The sequence below is a fragment of the Cupressus sempervirens genome, chromosome 5 (assembly GCF_028749045.1).
Source record: "Cupressus sempervirens isolate cs-2001-9-10 chromosome 5, ASM2874904v1, whole genome shotgun sequence".
NCBI classification, from domain to species: Eukaryota; Viridiplantae; Streptophyta; class Pinopsida; order Cupressales; family Cupressaceae; genus Cupressus; species Cupressus sempervirens.
In genome coordinates this window covers 766,736,611-766,759,285 of record NC_143122.1, presented here as the reverse complement: position 1 = coordinate 766,759,285, position 22,675 = coordinate 766,736,611, and positions in this window count along the sequence as shown.

Sequence of the window (22,675 nt, the reverse complement as noted above, 5' to 3'; positions counted from 1 at the left end):
CTAGTATTCACCAAGTCACTAGTGTAGACTGAGTTTAGAATACTCAGAAGTGATTAGTATGATTTGAGCTTCTACATCTACTAAATGCATGATGATGCCAAGTATTGATAATGGTTGTCAAGTATCAAAACCTCACCGATTTCATCTTCAGAACCTGAGTTCTTATATTTGAGCCAACTTTGTGTATTATGGTGAAACTTGTATTTTGGCTGACATTTTTGAATTGTAAATTGGATTGGTATATATATTATGTATTGAATCACATCTAATAGAAGCATCAATCATTGAAGTATTAAAAAGGAGCAGAAGTGAAAAGTAAAAGGCTACAACGGTATAAGGAGCAGCAAAGATTTATCCATCACAACAAGGTGATTATTACACTCAAAGGAATCTCATTTAGCAAATCAAGTTGCAAATCAAAGATTAGCAACTGGTTCATCCTAACAAGTGAAAAAGTTAAATCCTTTCATAAGGTAGACTTAACAGTCTTTTCTGAATCTCATTACCAAGTGCATACTTCATTGTATGCTTGTAAATCATTTTGCAAGGTGGACCTGGCAATGTTTGTTGCTCCTAATAGGGAAGATCATCAAAAGTGATCATTTTAAGCCTTCACAGGCCAACTTTATATTGCAGTACTAAAGTTTGTGGGTATCATCCCCACACTAGTTTTACTTTCTATTTGGAAGGTTTTTGGGTCACCATATTGTGTGTCAAAGTGTTATGAATGTTTTAATGCTTTCATTTTTTCATGCATGTAATTAAATCAAAATATTCATGAAGGATTAATTGGTAAATAAAGTTGATTCACCCCTCCTCTCTTAATAACTTAGCCTATCATATATTTCTAACAATAGTTTTATATGCTTGATTTCCTATTTCAGTTTTCTTATTGAATTATGAGATGGATGTGAGGTAAATTATTTTGTGGTTAAAATTTTTAGTGCTAATTCACCCCCTCTCTCAGAGTTTACTTTCCTATTGTATTTCCAACATTTGGTATCAAAGAAAGAGTTATTTGGAAGTAAAGCTTTGTAGCTTCAAGGAAAGATCTTGGAAATGGAAGTCTACAATTTGGGAAAGACTATTGAGAACCAGAAGATTGAAATACAACTTATCCTACATTAGCTAAATGAAGCAAGAGATGAGTTATAGTGATCACTAAAAAAAATGAAAGAAATAGCTATTGAAGAGAATGAAATACATTACCAAGAGTTTAAAAGTGCTGAATTATTTGCAAATGAAAACACAAGTGAATTTGATGTAGCAGTTGTAGATTTGATGGAAAAGAATGGAACCTTAACTGAAGAGGTTAGAAATCATAAGAGAGAACAATAAGTCCAATTAGTATTGCTATGTGAAGTCAATGAATGAAAAAGAAAGTTAAAGAGGAAAAAATCATGATTGAAGATGACAAAAGGATTTTGACCAGTAGACTAGAAGAGAAAATATTAGAAGTAAATAGGATTGCAAACATGCAATTGGAAACATTGAGTCAAATGATGATTGAAAATCATGAACTAAATGCAAATGATATTGAGATCTCAACGCTAAAGTTGCAGAATGAACAACTCAGAAATAATTTGAAAAGAGAAAAAGAGTTTGTTGAAAGTTTCAACAAGCCTAGTGAATCTATCAAATACTTTAAGCAATTGATGTGATCCCCTAGATCCAATGGTGATACTTCTAGATTGGGTTACACTAGTGCTAAAGAAGGAGAATCCTCCAAAAGTGGTGAAGAAAGAAGTAAAAAAGGTAAGAAATCCAAACCTACTTGTCACAGTTGCGGTAAGATAGGTCATACTACTAAAGTTTGTAGGAGAAAGACTGCAAAACGGAATCCTAAGCAAAAATTCATGGGTCACTACCACAAATGCCACAAACAAGGACATCATGCACATGAATGCAAAACCAAGACCATAAGCATACAAATATTTGAAGGATACTTCTATAACTATCAAAAGTATGTAAATAGAGCATATGAGTGTAGATCCAAGCCTAAATTTGTTGGAAATACAATAAGAAAGGAAAATTATGAGGGGGAGGGATTGAATCAGTACTTCAAACTTTTATCCATAAAATAATCACCATACATCCATCTCACAATTTAAAAAGTAAACTAAAATACCATATAAAGCATATACATCTAATGTATGTAAATAAGTAAGCATTCACACATTAATGAAAGAAGATATGATTACCTAGAAATCCTCCAATAAGAAGCTAAAACTAGAGTGGGGATGACACTGAAAAAACTTTACTATTGTAGTAATAAAGTGTATCCAATGAAAGTTATAATATTTGATCATGAAACATGATCTACCATGTGAAAGGCATGTCCTATTAAAAGCTTACAAATACTATTAGATCTTACCTTGTTACAGGATTTCAACACCTTATTAGAAGTGTGTCTGACTAAAGAACTTTAATTTAAAATTAACTAAGTACCCTGTTAGATGATTTTAATACAACCTATTAGGACTACTCTATTATGATATTTAACTAATTAATATGTTAGAATGCATCAGTAATGATCTTATGATTAGCACTCTATAGCTTGATGTCAGATCACCACTATACCAATGTGTACTTGATCCTTTCTGATTAGATGTGTTGTGCCCTTAATATTGTTGTATACAGGGTTATGAATAGTCAACTTGTTCCTATCTTAATCCTTAATTAAGTCATGTTTTTTTGGATACAATTGATTAATTGTGTGTTGTCTTTGATGTTACAAAAATGTCATATTAGTTTTCAATCAGTGCATGTAGAGTTCACTTGGTAAGTGAAGATAGTTTTTTGTGTCTACTAAGTGTTCCTATGCAAAAGATAGTGTTAACCAAGCTCACTCAAGCATCAAAGGAATTCATGCAGAGAAAGAGTGTTAACCAAGCTCACTCAGTTAATGAAGGAAAGTTCGATGATAATAGTTGTGACCAAGCTCACCCAGTCACCAAAGTACTTTCACAAGATCACAGTGTTAACTGAGCTTTTGTTGGTTAACACAAGAAATTTCTTCTGAGCCAGTGTCTATGGAGCTAGGTCAGCTAATGAAGGATTTTCTTTGGCACATGAAGGTCAATTGATTTATGTGTTGGTTCTAGCTGACTATGGTGATGAATATCAGTTATTCTAAGTTGTATTTGAGCTAACTTGATAATAGGAAATATATAAATAAAAGGTCAAGTTGTGATTTCAAAGGGTGCAAGAATGTGAATGAATTATAAGTGATGAAGAGAGGAACCAAATTTTAAGGATAAGAAAAATATCCTTGAGGAGAAGAAAAGCTATATTAAATCAAGAAGGATCAAGTACAAGCTAGAAAAAAGATCTGTAATCAGCAATTCAGTTGTATATTAATTAGGTCATTTCATTGTTACTTTCTAACCATTATAGCAATGATCCAAATCTCTTAAAAGAGTTGGTTTAACAACTGTTTGTAAATCCTCTAACAAGGTGGCAGTTCTATTGAATTGTCTGAAGACCTCTCACAAGGCCACTCCTAACAGGGTGATCAAATCCTTTAACCAAGTTATACCTAAAATTGTGTTTTGTAACCTTTAACAAGATTGGCTCCTAATAGGGCTCACTTCAGAAGAGTGAAAAGCAGTAACTAGCTGCAATGGTGGGTTTTTCCCATATTGGGTTTCCATGTTAAATCTTGGTGTCACATGTGTTCATTTCTTTTCTCTCATTCTTGCAAATTAAGGTTAAGTAATTAATGATAATACCTTAAAAGATAATTGATTACTGAGTGCTTTCAGTATTTACCAAGTTACAAAATTTTTTGTGTGTTTACCGAGCATCAACAGTAATTAGTTTATCAATCTAAATTTTGTGTTGACATCTAAGGGATCTGGGATTTATTTTAGTAATAACTAATTCACCCCTCCCCTCTTAGTTACTCCTCTTATATTTCCAAAAAAATTATCATTATTATATTATTATTTAGGTAGGTAGGTCAGCTTAGGTTTTATTTAGGGTTGTGTCTATTCAACCTAAGCATAATTAGGTATTTATAGGAGGTTGTGAGTCTTATTTCAACATCATATTGTGAAGTGTGTTCTCATTGGAGATATTTGGAGGTTTCCCCCTTGAAGTGGCCTATTACTCTCAATTACTATCAAGTATTTATATAATATTTCATATTATTTCTTCTATTGTGCAAGTTATTTCATTACAAGTGGTATCAGAGCATGATCTTGGTACCATAGAGGCAAGAATTTTTCTCAACATCAGGGCAATTTTGGGAAGAGCATAACTTTCAAATTTTAGCAAATTTTTTTACAAATTTTTAAAGTGTTTTTAAAGACCATACTAAAGAAGCTATTGTCCAAAATTTAGAATAATTAGAGCAAATTTGAGAAAATTATTATTTCTACACAATTTATTAAGATGTTCATATCTCTCACATCCTGTTGAATTGGAGTATAACTTGTATTGGATTTTTGAATACATATTAGAGGAGACTAAATTAAAAATTATGGAGAAATTGAATAAAAAATAAGCAAGATATTGCAAAATTAGGAAAATTCTCTCTCAAGGGAGCAAATTTGCTATAAAAAAATTGGATTTTTTTCTAAGTAAGGGTATCTTGGCCCTAGTAAGTTATAGTAAAAGATAAATAAATAAATGAGAGAATTTACATTTCATTTCTGTGATTTATTTCAAAAATATTGGTTTCCATCATGATGGGGCCTTGAACATGTTGGACTAATCGCCAGCCTTCCCCTTTGAGATTTGTGACATGGCTTAACCACCTCCTGTGTTCTGTAATTCTAGTGGTTGTATTGGGTATTAATAGGTCGATCTTTTGGTGCAATGGCAACTCTAGCTTGTAACAAGTGGTATCAAAGCTTGGTCACAGGTTCGAATCTCCTTAGGTAACACTGAGGGGGAATTGTTGGACTAACTGCTAGCCTTCCCCTTCAAGATTTGTGACATGGCTTAACCACCTCCTGTGTTCTATAAGTCTAGTGGTTGTATCGGGCATTAATAGGTCAATCTTTTGGTGCAATGACAACTCTAGCTTGTAACACAACAAGAGGCAAAAAGAATGCTACCACACTAAGGAAATCCTCAGATCAAGATTGGGAAACAATAGAGAATAGTAATCCCATTGAGAAACTAAGTAAGTTCAAGGAAGAGGTTAAGAGGGATATGTGTGACCTACAAGGAGATAAATCATATATACGAAGCATGTTAAGCACCTATATGAATGAAACAATGAAGGAGATCTCAAGAAATTAAGGTAAAACCTTCAAGTTAACTAATAATGACACAAATTTTATTAATCCTATAGGATCTAGGAATATTTTTCCAAAGGTTGATATGCACAAATTTAATGGAAAGGATCCTCTAACATGGATAAGTCAAATGGAGAATTTTTTTTAAGTACATTGAATCCCATATGGACAAAAGGTCATGATGGCTTCCTTACATTTAGAATCAGATCAATTCATTTGGTATCATTGACTCTGTACTCATAGGAGGAAAAAGGGTCTCACTATATCATGGTCAATTTTTATAGAAGAACTCTAAGCACGATATAGCAATAGTGTGATAGAAAATTTCTTTAGCCACCTTACTAAGCTTCAACAAACAGGATCAGTTAAGGATTATATTCAAAAATTCCAAAATCTATCATTAAGAGTGGATATAATTATAGAAGAGAACTTGAATGATTTATTATTGGGTGGTCTCAAGGATCACATTTAACATTAGGTACACATGTTTTCCCCCATCTTAGTAAATGAGTCTTTTATATTGGCACGCAAGGTAGATGAGATGTTCTTGATCCCTAGAAAGCAAGGGGCTAATGGGACAAGAGAAAAGGATATTCAACACCTTCTCTTCCTCAACCACTAGGTTGAATCCACAACAAATTGAGGAGAAAAGAGAAAAATAGTTGTGTTTCAATTGTGATAGTAAATATAGTCGAGGACATAAATGTAGTGAAAAGAAATTGTTCTATATTGAAGGTCCAAGTTAGGAAGAAGAGGATGAGCCCATATCAGAGGAGGATAAGGAGTTAGGTGAGGAATTACATGATTCTCAACCAATCATTTCTTGTCATACACTTTTAGGTTTTAGTGGACCACAAACTCACAAGGTAGTGGGTTTCTTAAAGAAGCAGAAAGTAATAGTGTTGATTGACTTAGGTAGTACTCATAATTTCATCAACAAAAAGTTGGCAACTCTTCTAAATTATTTTATATATCCAACCCCAAAGTTTTAGGTTTTGATTATAGATGGGGACATAGTTATTTGTTCAAGGAAGTGTCAGAGCATCAAATTATCCATGGGATATTATCAACTTGATACCCCAAAGTATGCAATATCCATTGGTGTAGTATATATTATTTTGTGAGTAAAATGGCTTACTACATTGGGAACAATTGAGATGAAATTCCAAGAACTATTCATGCAATTTCAATCAAATGGAAAGGTAGTGGAGCTAAGGAGATTGAAGGAAAAATCCCCACAGATGGTAAGCACTCATCAATGTAAAAGCTTCTTAAGAAAGGTGTAGATGAATTTGTGGCCCAACTATGTTCATTAGAAATCTCTTAATCTAATGCTCTTACTCATCCAGATTTACAAGCAATAATTGATCATCACTCAATGATTCTTGGAGATATGCCTAAAGGACTTCCTCTTAAGAGGGATCATGACCATGCCATACAAATAGTTCCAAGGAGCCAAATACCAAACATCAAGCCTTATAGGTACTGACACATACAAATAAGTGATATAGAAAAAAAAATGTTGAGGAAATGCTAGAGGCAGGAATTTTCAGGCATTGCCAAAGTGCTTACTCCTCACCTATTGTGTTGGTGCATAAGAAGGATGAAAATAGGCACATGTGTCTAGATTATAGAGTGCTCAATGAGTACACCATTAAAGATAAGTTTCATATTCTAATTATTGATGATCTTCTAAATGAATTAAATGGAGCTATGTATTTTACCAAGTTAGATCTTAGATAGAGTTATCACCAAATTTGGATTAAGGAGGAAGATATTTGTAAGACCACATTTCAAATTCATGAGGGTCATTATGAATTTTTGATGATGTCATTCGGTCTTACCAATGCACCATCTATATTCTAATGTTTAATGAATTCCATTTTTAAGAAGTTCTTGAGAAATTTTGTGTTAGTGTTTTTTGATGATATATCAATTTATAGCAAGAATTGGGAAGAACATTTGCAACATGTAGATCAAGCATTACAATTACTCAAAGATCATCAACTATATGCTAAGCCATCCATGTATGCTTTTTGTCTTAAGGAGATGGAGTATTCGGGACACATAGTTTCACATGAAGTAAAGGTAGACCCTAACAAAAGTAAGGCTATCATGGAATGAACTATTCCAAAAAATATTAAGAAGTTGGCAGGTTTCTTGGGATTGACAGGATATTATAGAAGATTTGTGAAGAATTATGGCAGTATAGAAGTACCCCTTACCACTCTATTGAAGAAGGATTATTTTCATTGGAATGATCTACTAATGTATCATTTGATAAATTGAAGAAGGCTATGTGTACAACTCTAGTGCTTGCCACTCCAAACTTCACCAAGGAATTCATTATGGAATGTGATGCTTATGGAAATGGGATAGGAACATCTCTCATGCAAGAAGGTTAACCAATTGCTTTTGAGAGTCATCAATTAAAAGGTAAAAATCAACTCAAACCTATTTATGAGAAGGAAATCCTAGCAATCCTTCATGCAGTTAAAAAATGAAGTCCTTATTTATGGATCGACACTTCAAGGTTAAGACAGATCATGATAGCCTAAAATTTTTTTTGGAACAAAGACTATCATTAGAAGAGAAATAAAAATGGGTCACTAAGATGTTGGGATACGACTTTGAAATTGTATACAAGAAGGTGAAGGAAAATATTGTGGCCAATGCAATTTCCAGGAAGGATGAAAAAGATGAAGCCATATTGTGTTCCCTTTCAATATTACAAGAAAATAGGGTGGTAGAAGCAAAAGAAGAGTGGTAAAATGATGTTGCAACAAGAAATCTCATCTAGCAAATAAAAGGTGACCCTAGTAGTTTAGATAAATTTTGTTTAAAGGGGTATATTCTTTGGTATAAAGAGCACTTGTATCTCTACAAAAACTACACATGATTCTCAAAGAACTCATGAGTCCCCAATTGGTGGTCATTTAAGATTTTTGAAAACATATCATTTGGTCAAGAAAGATTTTTTTTTTGTGAAGGGCTAAAAGCTAATGTTCAAAAATTTCTTGCTAAATGTTTGCTTTTTGAAAGGTATAAGGGGGAAACAATTAAGACACCTAGTCTCTTGCAACCTTTATCTATTCCTAGCCAATGTTGGGAAAATATATCCATGGACTTCATCACAGAGCTTCCAAAATCTAAAGGTCATAATGTCATCATTCTAGTAGTTGATCACCTCACTAAATATGCAAATTTCATTGAATTATCACATCCTTTTACAACAAGTGTAGTGGAAAAAGTTTTTTTTGAGCATATCCAAAAGCTATAGGGTACACATAAGGTTATTGTTAGTGATTGTGGTCTTATATTTACTAGTCACTTTTAGAAAGATTTATTCTCATGTTTGGGTACTTAGATGGCTCATAGTTCTTCATACCATCCTCAATTAGATGGGAAAATTGAGGTTGTTAATAAATGTTTGGAAGGATATCTACATTGTTTCATTTCAAAAAATTAATCTCAATGGATAGATTGGCTACGTCTTGCAGAATGGTGGTATAATACTTCTCTTCATAGCTCACCAAAAAATGTCTTCATTTTTGGCACTTTATGGATATAATCTTCCTTCCATCACATCATCATTAAAGGTGTCACCAAGAGTTTAGGTAGTAGAGGACCACTTAATCAACAATAGGTACTTTTAGGACTCAAGGAGAATTTATCTATGACACAAAAATTGAATGAAACAACAAGCATACCAACATCATACTAAAAGAAATTTTGAAGTTGGGTACTGGGTCTTCTAGAGATTGCAGCCTTATAAAAAAATCTCAATGAAGCAACATAAAATGAATAATAAGTTGTCTCCAAGATATTATGGACCATTCCAAATCATGCAAAATATTGGTAGTTTTTTGTACAGGCTTAAGTTTACACCAACAACAAAGATACATCTAGTTTTTCATATTTCTTGTTTGAAGAATGTAATTGGGTAGAATATTCATACTCAAATAGTACTACTAGAACTTGATGAAGAAGGAAGAATAATTTTGGAACCAAAGTGCATTCTTCAAACAAACACAAAGAAGCTAAGGAATAGTACCCTGACTCAATATCTCATCCACTGGAAGAACTTGCTAGTTGAAGAGGCTACATGGGAGGATGAGGAGTTTATTCAAAAGAATCTACACTTAGTTAGCATTGAGGGAAATGTTTCTTTCAAGAGGTGGGGCATGCTATGACCTTAATATTGGTGTATATAGGATTGTGAATAGTCAACTTGTAGCTATCTTAATCCTTAATTAATTCATGTTATCATTATTATATTATTATTTAGGTAGGTAGGTTGGCCTAGGTGTTATGTAGGGTTATATCTATTCAACCTAAGCATACTTAGGTATATATAGGAGGTTGTGAGTCTTATTTCAACATTATACTGTGAAGTGTGTTCTAATTGGAGATATTTGGATTTTACCCCCTCGAAGTGGCCTATTACTCTCAGTTATTATCAAGTATTTATATAATATTTGTATTATTTCTTCTATTGTGCAAGTTATTTATTTACAAGATGTCCCTATGTTGTCCACTATTTCCTTTCCTCCATTCTCCTTTAACTAATTTTGCACTGTAATTCAAATCGTTATACTTTGGTCACCATGAATACCCTATTTATGCATGCAAACTCTCCTCTCTCTCTCTCTCTCTCTCTCTCTCTCTCTCTCTCTCTCTCTCTCTCTCTCTCTCTCTCTCTCTCTCTCTCTCTCTCTCTTTAACATTTAGGGTTTTTCCTCCTTAAAAAGACCTAGGTGACTTAGGATTAGGTATGAATCAATTGTTGTGATTCATTCATATTTCCACTTAAACCTTCCCTTTTATTGATTGGATACATAGAGATTTGTACTTAAGATTCATCCTTATCAACAAAAGATCATAAATCAATTCTTAAGTTGGCTTAAAAATAATTTACATAGTAGTTTGTGCCAATACAAAAAACTATGTCAAAACTATGTTACTCAACATCTGAAGTCCTTGGTGCTTGGCACTAACTCTAAATTTAATATTGTCTTTCAACATCTAAATGAATCAACATGCACTGCTTCCTTGGCACTTGAATCACTCAACACATACTATCTACTCGACACTTGAATGACTTGACACATGAGTGACTCAGCACTCACTATTTACTCAACATGCTCTAACTTATATGTTATGCTCAGCATATGTTACTTGTTTGACATGAACTAAGTAAATGACTTAAGTGTATATACACTCACTTGTTAAAACCAATCTCAAATTTAACAATCTCCCCCTTTGACATAAGTATCAAAAATACTACGGCATGTGTTAATGATCTTATCCTTACAAGCAATACATAGATGTCTATTCAGCTTCTATACAAAATTTTAAAAAAATCATAATTTTGCAACACATGACTTATACCTCAAAAATTTGTAACTCCCCCTAAGTTGATTATTTTGTTCTATACTCTATATCTGACTCAAAATTTTCTTCTATTGAGTAGATTTGCATAAGCTGATACTCTTTCTTTGATCCTATCTGAACTGATTTTTTCATTATGTGCTTCTATTCTCTTACTCCCACTTTGTTCTTTGTCTCTTAATCCCCTTTTGATTTAGATATCTCTTTTCTCTGATTACTTGCTCTGCTTGCTCCCCCATTACTCTTACTCCCCCTTTTTGACACTTATGTCAATGGGTTATGCACTAATAGTGTATTTTTCCAGAAAAGGATTTATGGAACTCAAGTATAATCTTTAGATTTGCATCCCAATTATCACAAGCTACTCTAAAGACTTGATTTGGGTGACCAACTTGGTAGCAAGGTGGACTAGGTTGTCTAGTGTAGAAATATTAGGGTTTTTCTTCATAAGATTTTCTACATTGCATAGTTCCTTGTGTAATATCTCTATGTGAGGAGTCAATATTGAATGGATGTTGATATGCTTATCCCTAATATTGGCTTCATCTACTTGTAATCATGCTAACTGAATTTGGGATTGCAAGAGGTTCCATAAATGTTTCTCACTTTTAGCTAGAGACTTGGGAAAAGTAGCATTGGATGACTCGAGATGAATCTCCAAACTTATGATGTGATTCCTAACTTCTTATGTGAAGAGTCTAGGATTACATAGCTTGGTGTATAAATAGAAAATATTCTCTAGTACCTTCTTCACACTCTTTATCTTTGTTGCTAGCTCAACCTATGTTAGTCCAATAGAACTTAATATATTCTCCCTCACCTTGTTTTGAAACTTCCTTTCAGACTATTCAAGTAGTTTTACATTTGTGTCTAGGTCTGTGTTAGTAACCGTATCCACTATATTCGTTAGTTGTTCAATGATGGGTTTGTTTTCATCTATGTACAATAGACTAAATGCATCTAGGAAATCTCTTTGATGTTAATTGAAGCTTTTTTTTGCATATGCTCCCTTCTGAGCAATTCTTGATTTTTCTTCCCTTCTAGGGCCTCTTGTAATATACCCATCAACTCAATTCTAATTGTTACCAAATCAAATTTAGGTAATACAATCTATTCATCTAGGCTAACATCACCATAAGTAGTTACCTATTCTACCTTAGATGAGCTAGGTCTCAACCTTGATAATTGCATGGTGTATTATCTATGCTTGGCCTCTCAAGAGCTTGACTGGAAGGAGTACCAGATTCTGGTAATGTCACCAATGCTTGAATAGCTAGTAGGTCCTTTAGCTTGGATGTCAAACTTGACTCTTTAGTCTTGTCCTTTTCTCCCTCTATAGTTCTAGTTACGCCTTGATCTTTTGTTGGAGGTGCGGGTGTATCTACCTAACCTGTTTGGTCTTGACTGCCTTCATTTTCTGGTGTCTCTACCTTGTCTTCTTGAACTATCTCAACCTTATCTTTTTCAATTTCTTGCATGTTCACTAAGACTAGAGTGTCTTGCATAAGTTTACTGACAGTGAAATTTATTGTCTCCTTCCTTTGATAAACCACTATAGGTTGTGAAGGTTGTACATTTGTGACTTCAGGAGTGATTATAGATGTGTCTATTGTTTTCACTTCCTCTCCTATAGTTATTATTTATGTCTTCTCAATTTCATCTACACTCACTAGTACAAGATTGTCACATAGTTTGGCTTGGAGAGTGGTCTTGAAAAGTGTCCTTTTCAAATCATCCTCTGCAAGGGGATTGATGTTTTGAGAAATAGTCTTAGAAATATCCTTAACTTTGACAATTTTAATATTTTCACTTATCTCATGTAGAGGACTGGCACTCAACATTTGTGTATCTTGCACACTTTCTTTTATTTTCATCTTACCCTCAGCTAGTTTCTGGGTATCAATGTCCATATCTATGCCTCCCTCAACTGTGCCTTGTTTAGTGCCATCTTCTTCATCCTCACCTACCTCAATAGGTGTATTCTCAACTTCCCTAGATGTTGCTAGTCCATAAGTTATCTTCCACATTTTCTTGGACTTCTATACAACATCCTCTATGTTGTTTTTCAATACATTTAATGTTCTATATTTTGGCAGAAATCTTATAGCATACTTCTTAATGGCTTTAGACATTTCATCCTTACTAAGTTTTGGCATAACTTGAGCAAGGGTTGTCTCCCTAATTTTTTTTTCAGTGTTTAAAAAATAATGCCATTTTTTCTCAATGCTATCATATAAACTTTTAGGTATGGAGTTGCAAAGTTCTATAGGAGTCTTTTTGAATATAGCCATCATGGCATATACTACCTCTTCCACTTGATTCTTTTCAATTTTCCCAAAATTTTCAAATTCAATGTGAGAGAATCCTAATAAATCAGCACTGTTCCTAATATTCTCACATAAATTGTCTATATCTAAAGAGGGACTATGACTTACCACTTGAAATTGGTTTTTTTCATTTGATTCAGTCTTCTCTTCATCAGATTTAGCTTGAGAAACATACTTCCTCCTTGGTCTCTTCTATGCTTTAGCTTTCTTCTCTTTAGGCTTGGCTACTTCTTTAGCCTTTTGTGTAATGACTCTTGTGCTACTCCTTGTCCTAGGTGTTGTAGGCTTGGAATGATTAGGTTTAGCAACCTTCTTTGGTTTGTTTGCTTCTTGTCTCTTTTATTTTCTCTCTCTCTTCTCGGTAGCTATAGGTGCTTCATTGGCTTCTTCTTCCTTGACACCTTCTACAGTTTCTACTTCATCTTCTTGTTGGTCTTCTCCTTGACCTTGTGCCAATGCCAATGGTGCTTGAGCTTGTGCTTCCTCTTCTTCTTCTTCATCTTCCTCTTCTTCATCAGCTCCTTCACCAAATATTTCTTTCAATTTATTTACCAGTTTATTCTTCTTCCTAATCATTAAAGTAGTGTTCAATACCATTGTGATCTTTGATTTGGCCAAGTCATAATTTCTAAAAGTTGTGGCTTCTTTATCCACTTTTTCTACAAGTAATGTTTTGATTGTTGTAGAGGCCTCATGAACATTTATTTCATATCCTAATGCCCTTAGCCATCTCACCCTAGAAATTGTTACTTGTACATATGTGAAATCAGTATCAACTAGGAAGAAAACGTCATCAAAAATTTTCTCCATTAGTAGGACTAGTATCTTCATCCTTTTCTTCATAGATTGTTTGAAACCTTAAAAATAACTTGACATGGAAAATTCTAAGTTATCACCTAGTTGCTCAATAAATTCACCTATTTGAGCTGCAATAGGTTTGTTCACCTTCCATGCAACCTTACCAAATATAGGAAGTGTATTTTGCATGTAAGAGAAAATACATAAAAGAATAGATTTGAATTTACATTATGCACTTTTGGTCTTACTTATAGCTCCCAAATTCTCACTCAGTTTTTGCAACTACAACTCAAAAAGATCATAAGTATGATCTTTCTTCACTATTGTATTACCCATATCAATAGAAATTCAAGATACACTATTTAATATGCTAGATTGATGAAACTTGTGTGCTATAACCCTCACTGCAAAAGCTATCAAGGGATCTATGATAGTATCAATTATCATTCCTCTTTTATTCCACACAGCCCCCATATTCTTTTCAATTATTTACTTAGCTTCACTTCTCATTGTCTTAGGAAAATCTAGGGTTGGATACCTTATGACTCTATGAACAATCTTCTTAGTGACTTTTACTGGCCCATTTTCTAGCCATATAGAGTTGTCATGAATTCTACTCAAAACAATTTTTATCCACCCTATCTTAAATACATTAAGGAAACTTAGGACATGAGTGAACCCTTTCTTCTCAATAATTTTAAACTCTTCCTTAAACACATCATTCTCAAATAATTTTCCATATGTTTCCCTCATTTTCATATCACATACTCTTTTAATTTTGCATTTGTAGCAATTTCTTACATCTTGAATCATCAAAACTTGTGGTGGTATCATGGATAATGCAATTGGGGGATCCTATTTGTAAGCTATATTTGGGATAGCCCTAAAATTAGGTTATTGGATTTCACTACCTATCAACTGCACATTGAAAACCTCTTTTCCCTCTACACCTTTGTCTGCTAAAGAACTAGATGCCATTACATGAAAATAGGGTTTGCAAAATTTAAAATTGCGTAGCCTAACACTTGATAAATAGCTTGTAAATCCTACTAGAACGGTATCAAATAGCTTTTCAAATATCTTGCAAATAATCATATCAAATTTTCAAAATTGCCTTTTGCTCTTTGTGCTCTTCTTCAAATTCAAATGATATTAAATAAGTATAAATCAATCAAATAGCCCTTAAAATAATACATTTAATGCTAAGTGCTTACATAACTCTAAGCTCGTCTTCAATTGAATTTCTAGCTCACTTGACATCTGTGTATTTTTCCATATGCTTGACAACCACTACGAGCTTAGTCTTTACTAACAACCTTTGCTAGCTTGGCATCCACTAACATTTCACTCACCAACCATAGTGAAACTTTTCATGCTCGATAATAACATTAAAACTAACAGAACTTAAAGATATATTCTTGATTTCTAACAACACTTTGCATCTTTATTCATGCATATGTAATCTTTTCAAAACTAAATCCTTGGAGCTGATGTATAGCATATCCTTTTAAATATCAGTCCCACATATCTCTTGATCACTTAATTTGATGAGGTGTGATCACTTGATCCATTGGGTGAAGTAATCCCATCTACCCTTGATGTGTTGTAATATTCCTTTCTCCTCCATGTTTTATTCATCTCATCTCTAATATTCTCAATGTCTTTCTTTTCCTTTATTGAACTCAAAACTTGGTACCTTTGACCTTGTTGAATAATATCTACTTATTTGACTAGTCTTCAAATAGCTAAAACATGTGGTTTGACTCAACCACCTTTTGTAATCACTTCTAAAATTTGTTCTAATATAATTCTCAAGAATATGTCCATACTCTTAACAATAGTGACAACTATACCTTATATTATAATTCAAATTATAAGAGTTGACATTGCTCTTTACCTTTGTCTATTTGTTTGATGATCACTTGCAATTGGATCTGCCCTCAAAATCTCTATTTTCATACTTCTAATAGTTATAGTAGTATCCTTCAAATATTTGAGTGTGCATGGTCTTGGTTTTGTATTCCTGTGCCTGATGACCTAGTTTGTTGCACTTGTGGTAGTAACCATGTTCTTATGCTTATCATTCATATTTACAATTTTTCTCTTACTAACATTAGTAGTATAACCTATCTTACAACAATTATGAGAAGTAGGTTTGGAGTTCTTACCTTTATTACTTCTTTCTTCACCACTTTTGGATGATTCTCCTTCTCTAGTACTAGAGTATTCCAATTTTTTAAAGTACTTGATGGCTTCACTAAGTTTATTCAAACTTTTAGCAAACTCCTTTTACTTTTTTAGGTCATTTCTCAACTAGTCATTCTACAAATTTAGTGTTGTGATCTCAATGTCTTTATTATTTATTTCATGATTAACAATCATGACTTGATTCATTGTTTCTAGTTACTTGTGACCAATCCTATTTATCTTTGATTGTTTTTCTTCCAGTCTACTTGTCAAAACTCTTTTGTCATCTTCAATCATGAATTTTTCTTCTATAGCTTTCTTTTTTTGTTCAGTCACTTCACATAGAAATATGGCTTGCGATTTTTGTTCTATCTTTAAATTTCTAATCTCTCTAGCTAGGACTCTATTCTTTTCCATTAGATCTACAACTTTTGCATCAAATTCATTAGAGTTTTCATTTGATAATAGTTTAGTATTTTCCATCCCTTGGTATTGTGTGTCATTCTCCTCAATAGCAATTTTCTTCCTTCTTATTCGTGATTTCTATAGATCTTCACTTGCTTCATTCAACTAATATAGAATGAGTTGTATTTCAATCTCCTAGTTCTCAATAATCTTTCCTAACTTGTAGACTTCCATTTCCAAGATCTTTCCTCAAAGATGCAAAGCTTTACTTTTAGAGTACTTCCCTATAATACCAATTGTTGGAAATACAATAGGAAAGGTAAATTCGGAGGGTGGATGCGTGTGAATTAGTACTTAAAAATTTTACCCATAAAACATTTTCCATACATCCATCTCACAATTTAACAAGTAAAATGAAATACCATATAAAGAACATACATCTAAAATATGTAAACAAGTAAGAATTCACACATATATGACACAAGATATGATTACCCAAAAACCCTCCAATGAGAAGGTAAAATTGGAGTGGGGATGACACCCACAAATATTCACTACTATAGTAATAAAGTGTATCTAATGAAGGTTACAATGTTTGATCATGAAACATGATCTACCCTATGAAATGTCTACCCTATTAAAATATTACAAAGACTATTAGGTCTTACCTTGTTAAAGGATTTCAACACCCTATTAGAAGTGTGCCTGATTAAAGGACTTCAACTCACAATTAAGTAAGTACCTTGTTAGAGGACTTCAATACATCCTGTTAGGACTACTCTTTTAAGAGATTTAACTTATTCACCTATTAGAATGTATTAGCAACGATCCTTTGATTAGAACTTTGTCACTTGATGTTAGATCACCTCTATACTGATGTGTAGTTGACCCTTTCTGATTAGATGTCTCTCTATTGTGCATTGTTTCCTTTCCTTTTTTCTTATTTAAGTAATTTTGTAATGTAACTCAAATCATAATACCTTGGTCCCCATGAATGTCCTATTTGTGCATGCAAACTCTCGTCTCTCTACTATTCTCTCTCTCTCTCTTGAACATTTAGGGTTTTTCCTCCTTAAGAAGACTTAGGTGACTTAGGATTAGGTATGAATCAAAGAATATGATTCATTCATATTGCCACTTAAACCTTTCCTTTTCATGATTGAGGGATTCATACTTAATATTCATCCTTATCAATAAAATATCATAACCAAATCCTTAAGTTAGCTTTAAAATGGTTTACATAGTAGTTTGTGTCAATACAAACAAATATGTCAAAACTATGTTACTCAGTATCTAAATTACATGGTGTTCGACATGAATTGTGACTTCAATATTGTCACTTGACATCTAAATAACTCGACATGTACTACTTTCTTGATACCTGAATTACTCAGTACATACTATATGTTCAACACTTGAATGGCTTGACACATGAGTGACTTGACACTCACTATTTACTTAGCATGCTCTAACATATATGTTTTGCTCAACATATGTTACTTGTTCATCATGAACTAAGTAAATGATTTAAGTGTATAGATAGTCACTTGTCAAAACTAATCTAAGATTTAACATAAATGGTCATCAAAAAAGAAGACAAGTAAAGAACAATGGTAACTCTTATAATTGGGACTATAATACTAGGTATAGTTGTCACTATTATCAAGAGTATGGACATATTGCTGAAAATTGCATAAGAACACATTTCAGAAGTGACTACAAAAGATGGTTAAGTCAAACCACATGTTTTAGCTACTTGAAGACTAGTCACATAAGCAGGTATTGGTCAACAAGGTCAAAGGGCACCTAGTAGTGAGTTCAACAAAGGAAAAGGAAAGGAAGATGTTGAGAATGTTAGAGATAAGATGAACAAGAAATAGAAGAGGAAGGAAGATTACAAGACATCAAGCTTAGATGAGGTCACTTCACCCAATAAGTTAGGTGATTACACCACATCCAATTTAGCAATCAAGAGGTTTGTTGGGACTAATATTTACAAGGCATACTATACATCAATTCCAACGATTTAGTTCTAAAAATATTATATATGCATGAAGTAAGATACAAAATTTTGAGTATAACCTAGAAAAAATCTTTGAGTTATGATAGTTTTCATGTTATTTCCGAGCATGAAGAATCTCACTTTAGCTGCTAAGTGAAATGCTAGTTGATGCCAAGCTATCATCAGTGATATTGTTGGCTGAGCTTGTAGTAGTTTCCAAGCATAAAGGGATAAATTTCAGCTCATTTGTTGTCACTCAAATTTGAAGAAGAGATCAAAGAACTGAAGGTGAGTTGAATGGATCATTCCAAATTTTTGTGAATAGGATTCAACACTTGCTTGACATCACCACAACATATTTACAAAGGTATTTATCATGTGTTGAGCTACATGGTTTGAATTTTTGCAAACACTAGGTTTACATAATGGCATCTAGTTCTTCAGTAACTAAGGTTAAAGAGGGGAAGGAAGTTTTAAATTTATAGCTGATAAGAAATGAGATAAAAAAATCAAATTTTGGAGTCATTCCTAATATTGGTTACAAACTAGATCCATTTGGTACATTATCAATGATACCATGTCGAGTTTTGATGATTTAGGATGTGAGATGTTGCTACACATGCAGGGTAGGATAGGTGACATGGAGATTAGGAAAACCTATGAAAATAATGTGAAAATGGAGCATTCAGAGATGAATTCAAAATTTTAGAATCAAAAGGGTTAACCTCTACCCTATATTTCCCCAACATTTTAAAAATTGAATGAATAAAGATAGTTCTAAGAAGAATTCATGATAATTCTATATGGTTAGATAATGGACTAGTAAAAAAAACTAAGAAGATTGTACATAGAGTGATAGCGTATCCAACCCTAGCCCAACCTAAAACCATGTGTGTGAAAAAACATATCATATATTAACCAATAATGTCATAAGTCTAATAATGTCATGCATCAAATATATGTCATACATCAAATATAAAATGTCATATATAAATCAAATGTATATTGAATATGTCCACTAATGCCTTTACATGTGTGTTTATCAACTATACCTTCCCCTTCCCATGAGGGGAAGGAAAAAAATCCCTAGAGGTCTTCGATCATAATGTGGAGGGAGATGATGGGGATGATGGGGTCTTCCTCACACACTCGTTCATCCTCTTGTTTAGGCTCTTCTCTAACTCAAGCTGATACAAACAAAGTAGATATGAATCAATAATTATTATACTTTGAAATCAAATATATGAACACAAAATTAATTATTTTCTTACCACCATCAAATAGCCACTATGTACGTCCACCTTAAAGATATGTAAATGATCGGGTGTAACAAGGCCCCACAACAATTCAATCAACGTAATCACTTATAAATAACATTAGAAATTTAGATACTAACTATTATAAACAATGACTAAAACCAATAAAATTCTTTCATACCTCAATCAATGGTTTTGAACTAGCCATCACTGCAACTCCATGATCGATGAACTGCCAAAGATGAGGAGGTGTCTCAGATGTCAAGAGCTACATGTCATACAATACAAGTTACATGTAACATGAAACATGAAACAAATATAATCAAATGAATTAAATTAACATGAAACAAATCTACCTCTACGAAGCTCATATCACACCTAGGCTCGGAGTCCCTAGTGAATGTCGATGGTCTTATAGAGAACTAATGCACATGCATAATTTTTTTTTGTCAATCCTTCATATGATTACTTAATAAATATATGTATTAATTTAAATGATTAAATCAATACATACCGCTGGAGTCATCGATGGGATGAAAAATGGGGTCGAGGGATCTCTACCAAGGCTACCAATACTCTTACCCTGAATTTTGAACAATGTCAATACATGCTAATTAATTAGTCATTCACTATACATATGAAATGTGATCAAATTAGTTTATTATAATTGTAATTTACCTATGTGTCAATGCCAAACTTTTGACTTAGGAACTAATTAGTGACTAGCCCATCATCCATACTATCTCCAGCATGACTGCCAAATGTGTATAAGGATACACATCATGTGCACATGTGACCGTGGCACATAGAAGGCTCCTCCTCAACTAATGGACTCGTGCAATGAATGAGGGTCTATGTCAAAGCATTAATAGTCCCTAGAGTGTTGATCTCTACATGTTCCTTCACAATTGAAAGAATAATTACATGCTCATCCTGTGGCTTGACAACAAGTGCCCTAACTACATTAGGGTCACAACATGCCCTCAATGTCTCAAATGATGATCCCCCATCTCTACCTTGAGATTCTAATATATCAAAATAATTGAGGATCTCCCTATGGAAAAATTCACAATACAATTTCTTTAAGAAATACAGTGGAACCTCATGATTATTGTAGGGAGGGGCATCAAAGGCCATCCACCATCTATGCCAAAAATTATTTCTAATACCATCATGTATGCACCAATGGATAGGGAACTGTTTAGTTCTCTCTCTAAATATATTTTGTTCACCATGCTTTCTAAACAATGCACAAATGCTACCTTTTTCTCTTTCTTTTTTTTAACATCTTGATATGATAATTTGTTTGCATAGTATCTTTTTTGTTCATCCCTCTTAACACACCAAATATCCAACTAACCACTAACAGAAGCTACATGGGTCATAATGGACTCGAGGGAGTATGCCAATTGTGCTCTCATTGGATTGGTTTGTCCACAAGCTTTCAACCTACCAATGAGTGCTTCTAATTCATTTTTCCTTCTTTCTATTTCATTTATTAGGTTGTCTTGTGTGCTAGGAGGAGGTCTTCCAATCAATGCAGGTTGCAAAATTTGTTATTCTTGTTGTGGAGGGTTTTGATTCTCATCTTCTGGAGGGCTTTTGTTTGGATCTTGCGAAGGGTTTTGGTTTTGATCTTGTTGAGGATTTGGCGATTCATTATTCACATTTCCTAATAAGAAACCAATTTCAATCTAAATAAATAAGCAAATTTTTTTTTTTTTTTGAAAAAACCTACAAAACAATGCAAAAACAAGAGTAGAAAACATACATCGTGAACTCAATCTCAAACTTCGATGTTGAGGAGGCATTTTGAGGAAGTGGGTGGTGAAAGTCTTCAATCCTTCAATTCACGTACATACTGTAACGAGTAAACCCTTGCAAAATGAAATAAAAATGAAATGGGTTGTGGGATTGCAGCCCATTTATAAAAAAATTAAGTTTTATAAAGCATGTATGTGCTATAGTGAGCATGTGCTATGGCTTGGGCAGCCCAAGCCATAGAACATGCATGCAATAGTGTGTACGCACTTTATAAATTTTTTTAAAAAAGGGGTATAATGTTTTTGGCACCCCAACTTGGTGCACACACCTGTGGCATTGTCCTTTCTTTATGAACAATTGTGTCTTCGTTGTGGATTATCTCTATTTCAAAGAGGTGTATGTCCTAAGTCATCACCTCTTCTTCATTACATAAAGTTATGTCCTTTACATATAATTTCCCTTCTTTTGGATTAAAGCTTATCATCCTTCATCCAAGGACCCATATTCCACCTACATCCTAGGTCCCATACAGGGGCAATGTATTTTTGTAGGACCATGCCATGGTGATACAAAGGATGTTGATCTATGGATGGAACCTTGATGGGTTAACTAGTGGGTTACCACCCCATTAGACTATTCAATGCCAACTTTTACAAGAAGCTCTTCCTATGATTCACAGTAGGGTGGCTACCCTACTGGGTGAGGCAATCTCTTTTCTCCAAGTTCTCTCTTTTATTTTCATGCTAGTAGAGATAGATCTTTAATCTATGTTATTAATGATGTTTCTCTTGCATTTATTATGTCATCATTTATGCTCTTGTGATATCATTCCAAATGTGTTATTAGCGGGTGACACATTTCTTTAGTCGAGCTCTCTTTTACTAGTTGATTTGGGTTTAATTTAGTACTAACCCCTTGTCATGTCTTTGTATTTTTTTATATTGATTCATTCTTTATTTGATTTTTCACCATTGTGCATGGATATGGAGTTATATCCCTTGACCTTGGGGGCTTGTTCCCTTTGACTAAGTTATGTTCTATCTCGTTGTGATTTGTCAAAGTCATTTCTTCTTCTTCTCTCTACTTTATCGTGAGTGCGCATTGACCCACACTCTTATTAACGTGGGGGCTAAATATACCATCTAAAATCTGAAGAACCTCAATGTAATGAAGGCTTAACACATATTAATCCGATTTCATCATTCATTTACATTTCTTACCCTTCTCCTTTCTCCTAGGCATAATAGGGGTGTAGACACCTAAAAACCTTTAGAAAATAAAGTATTTTTATTTTCTGAA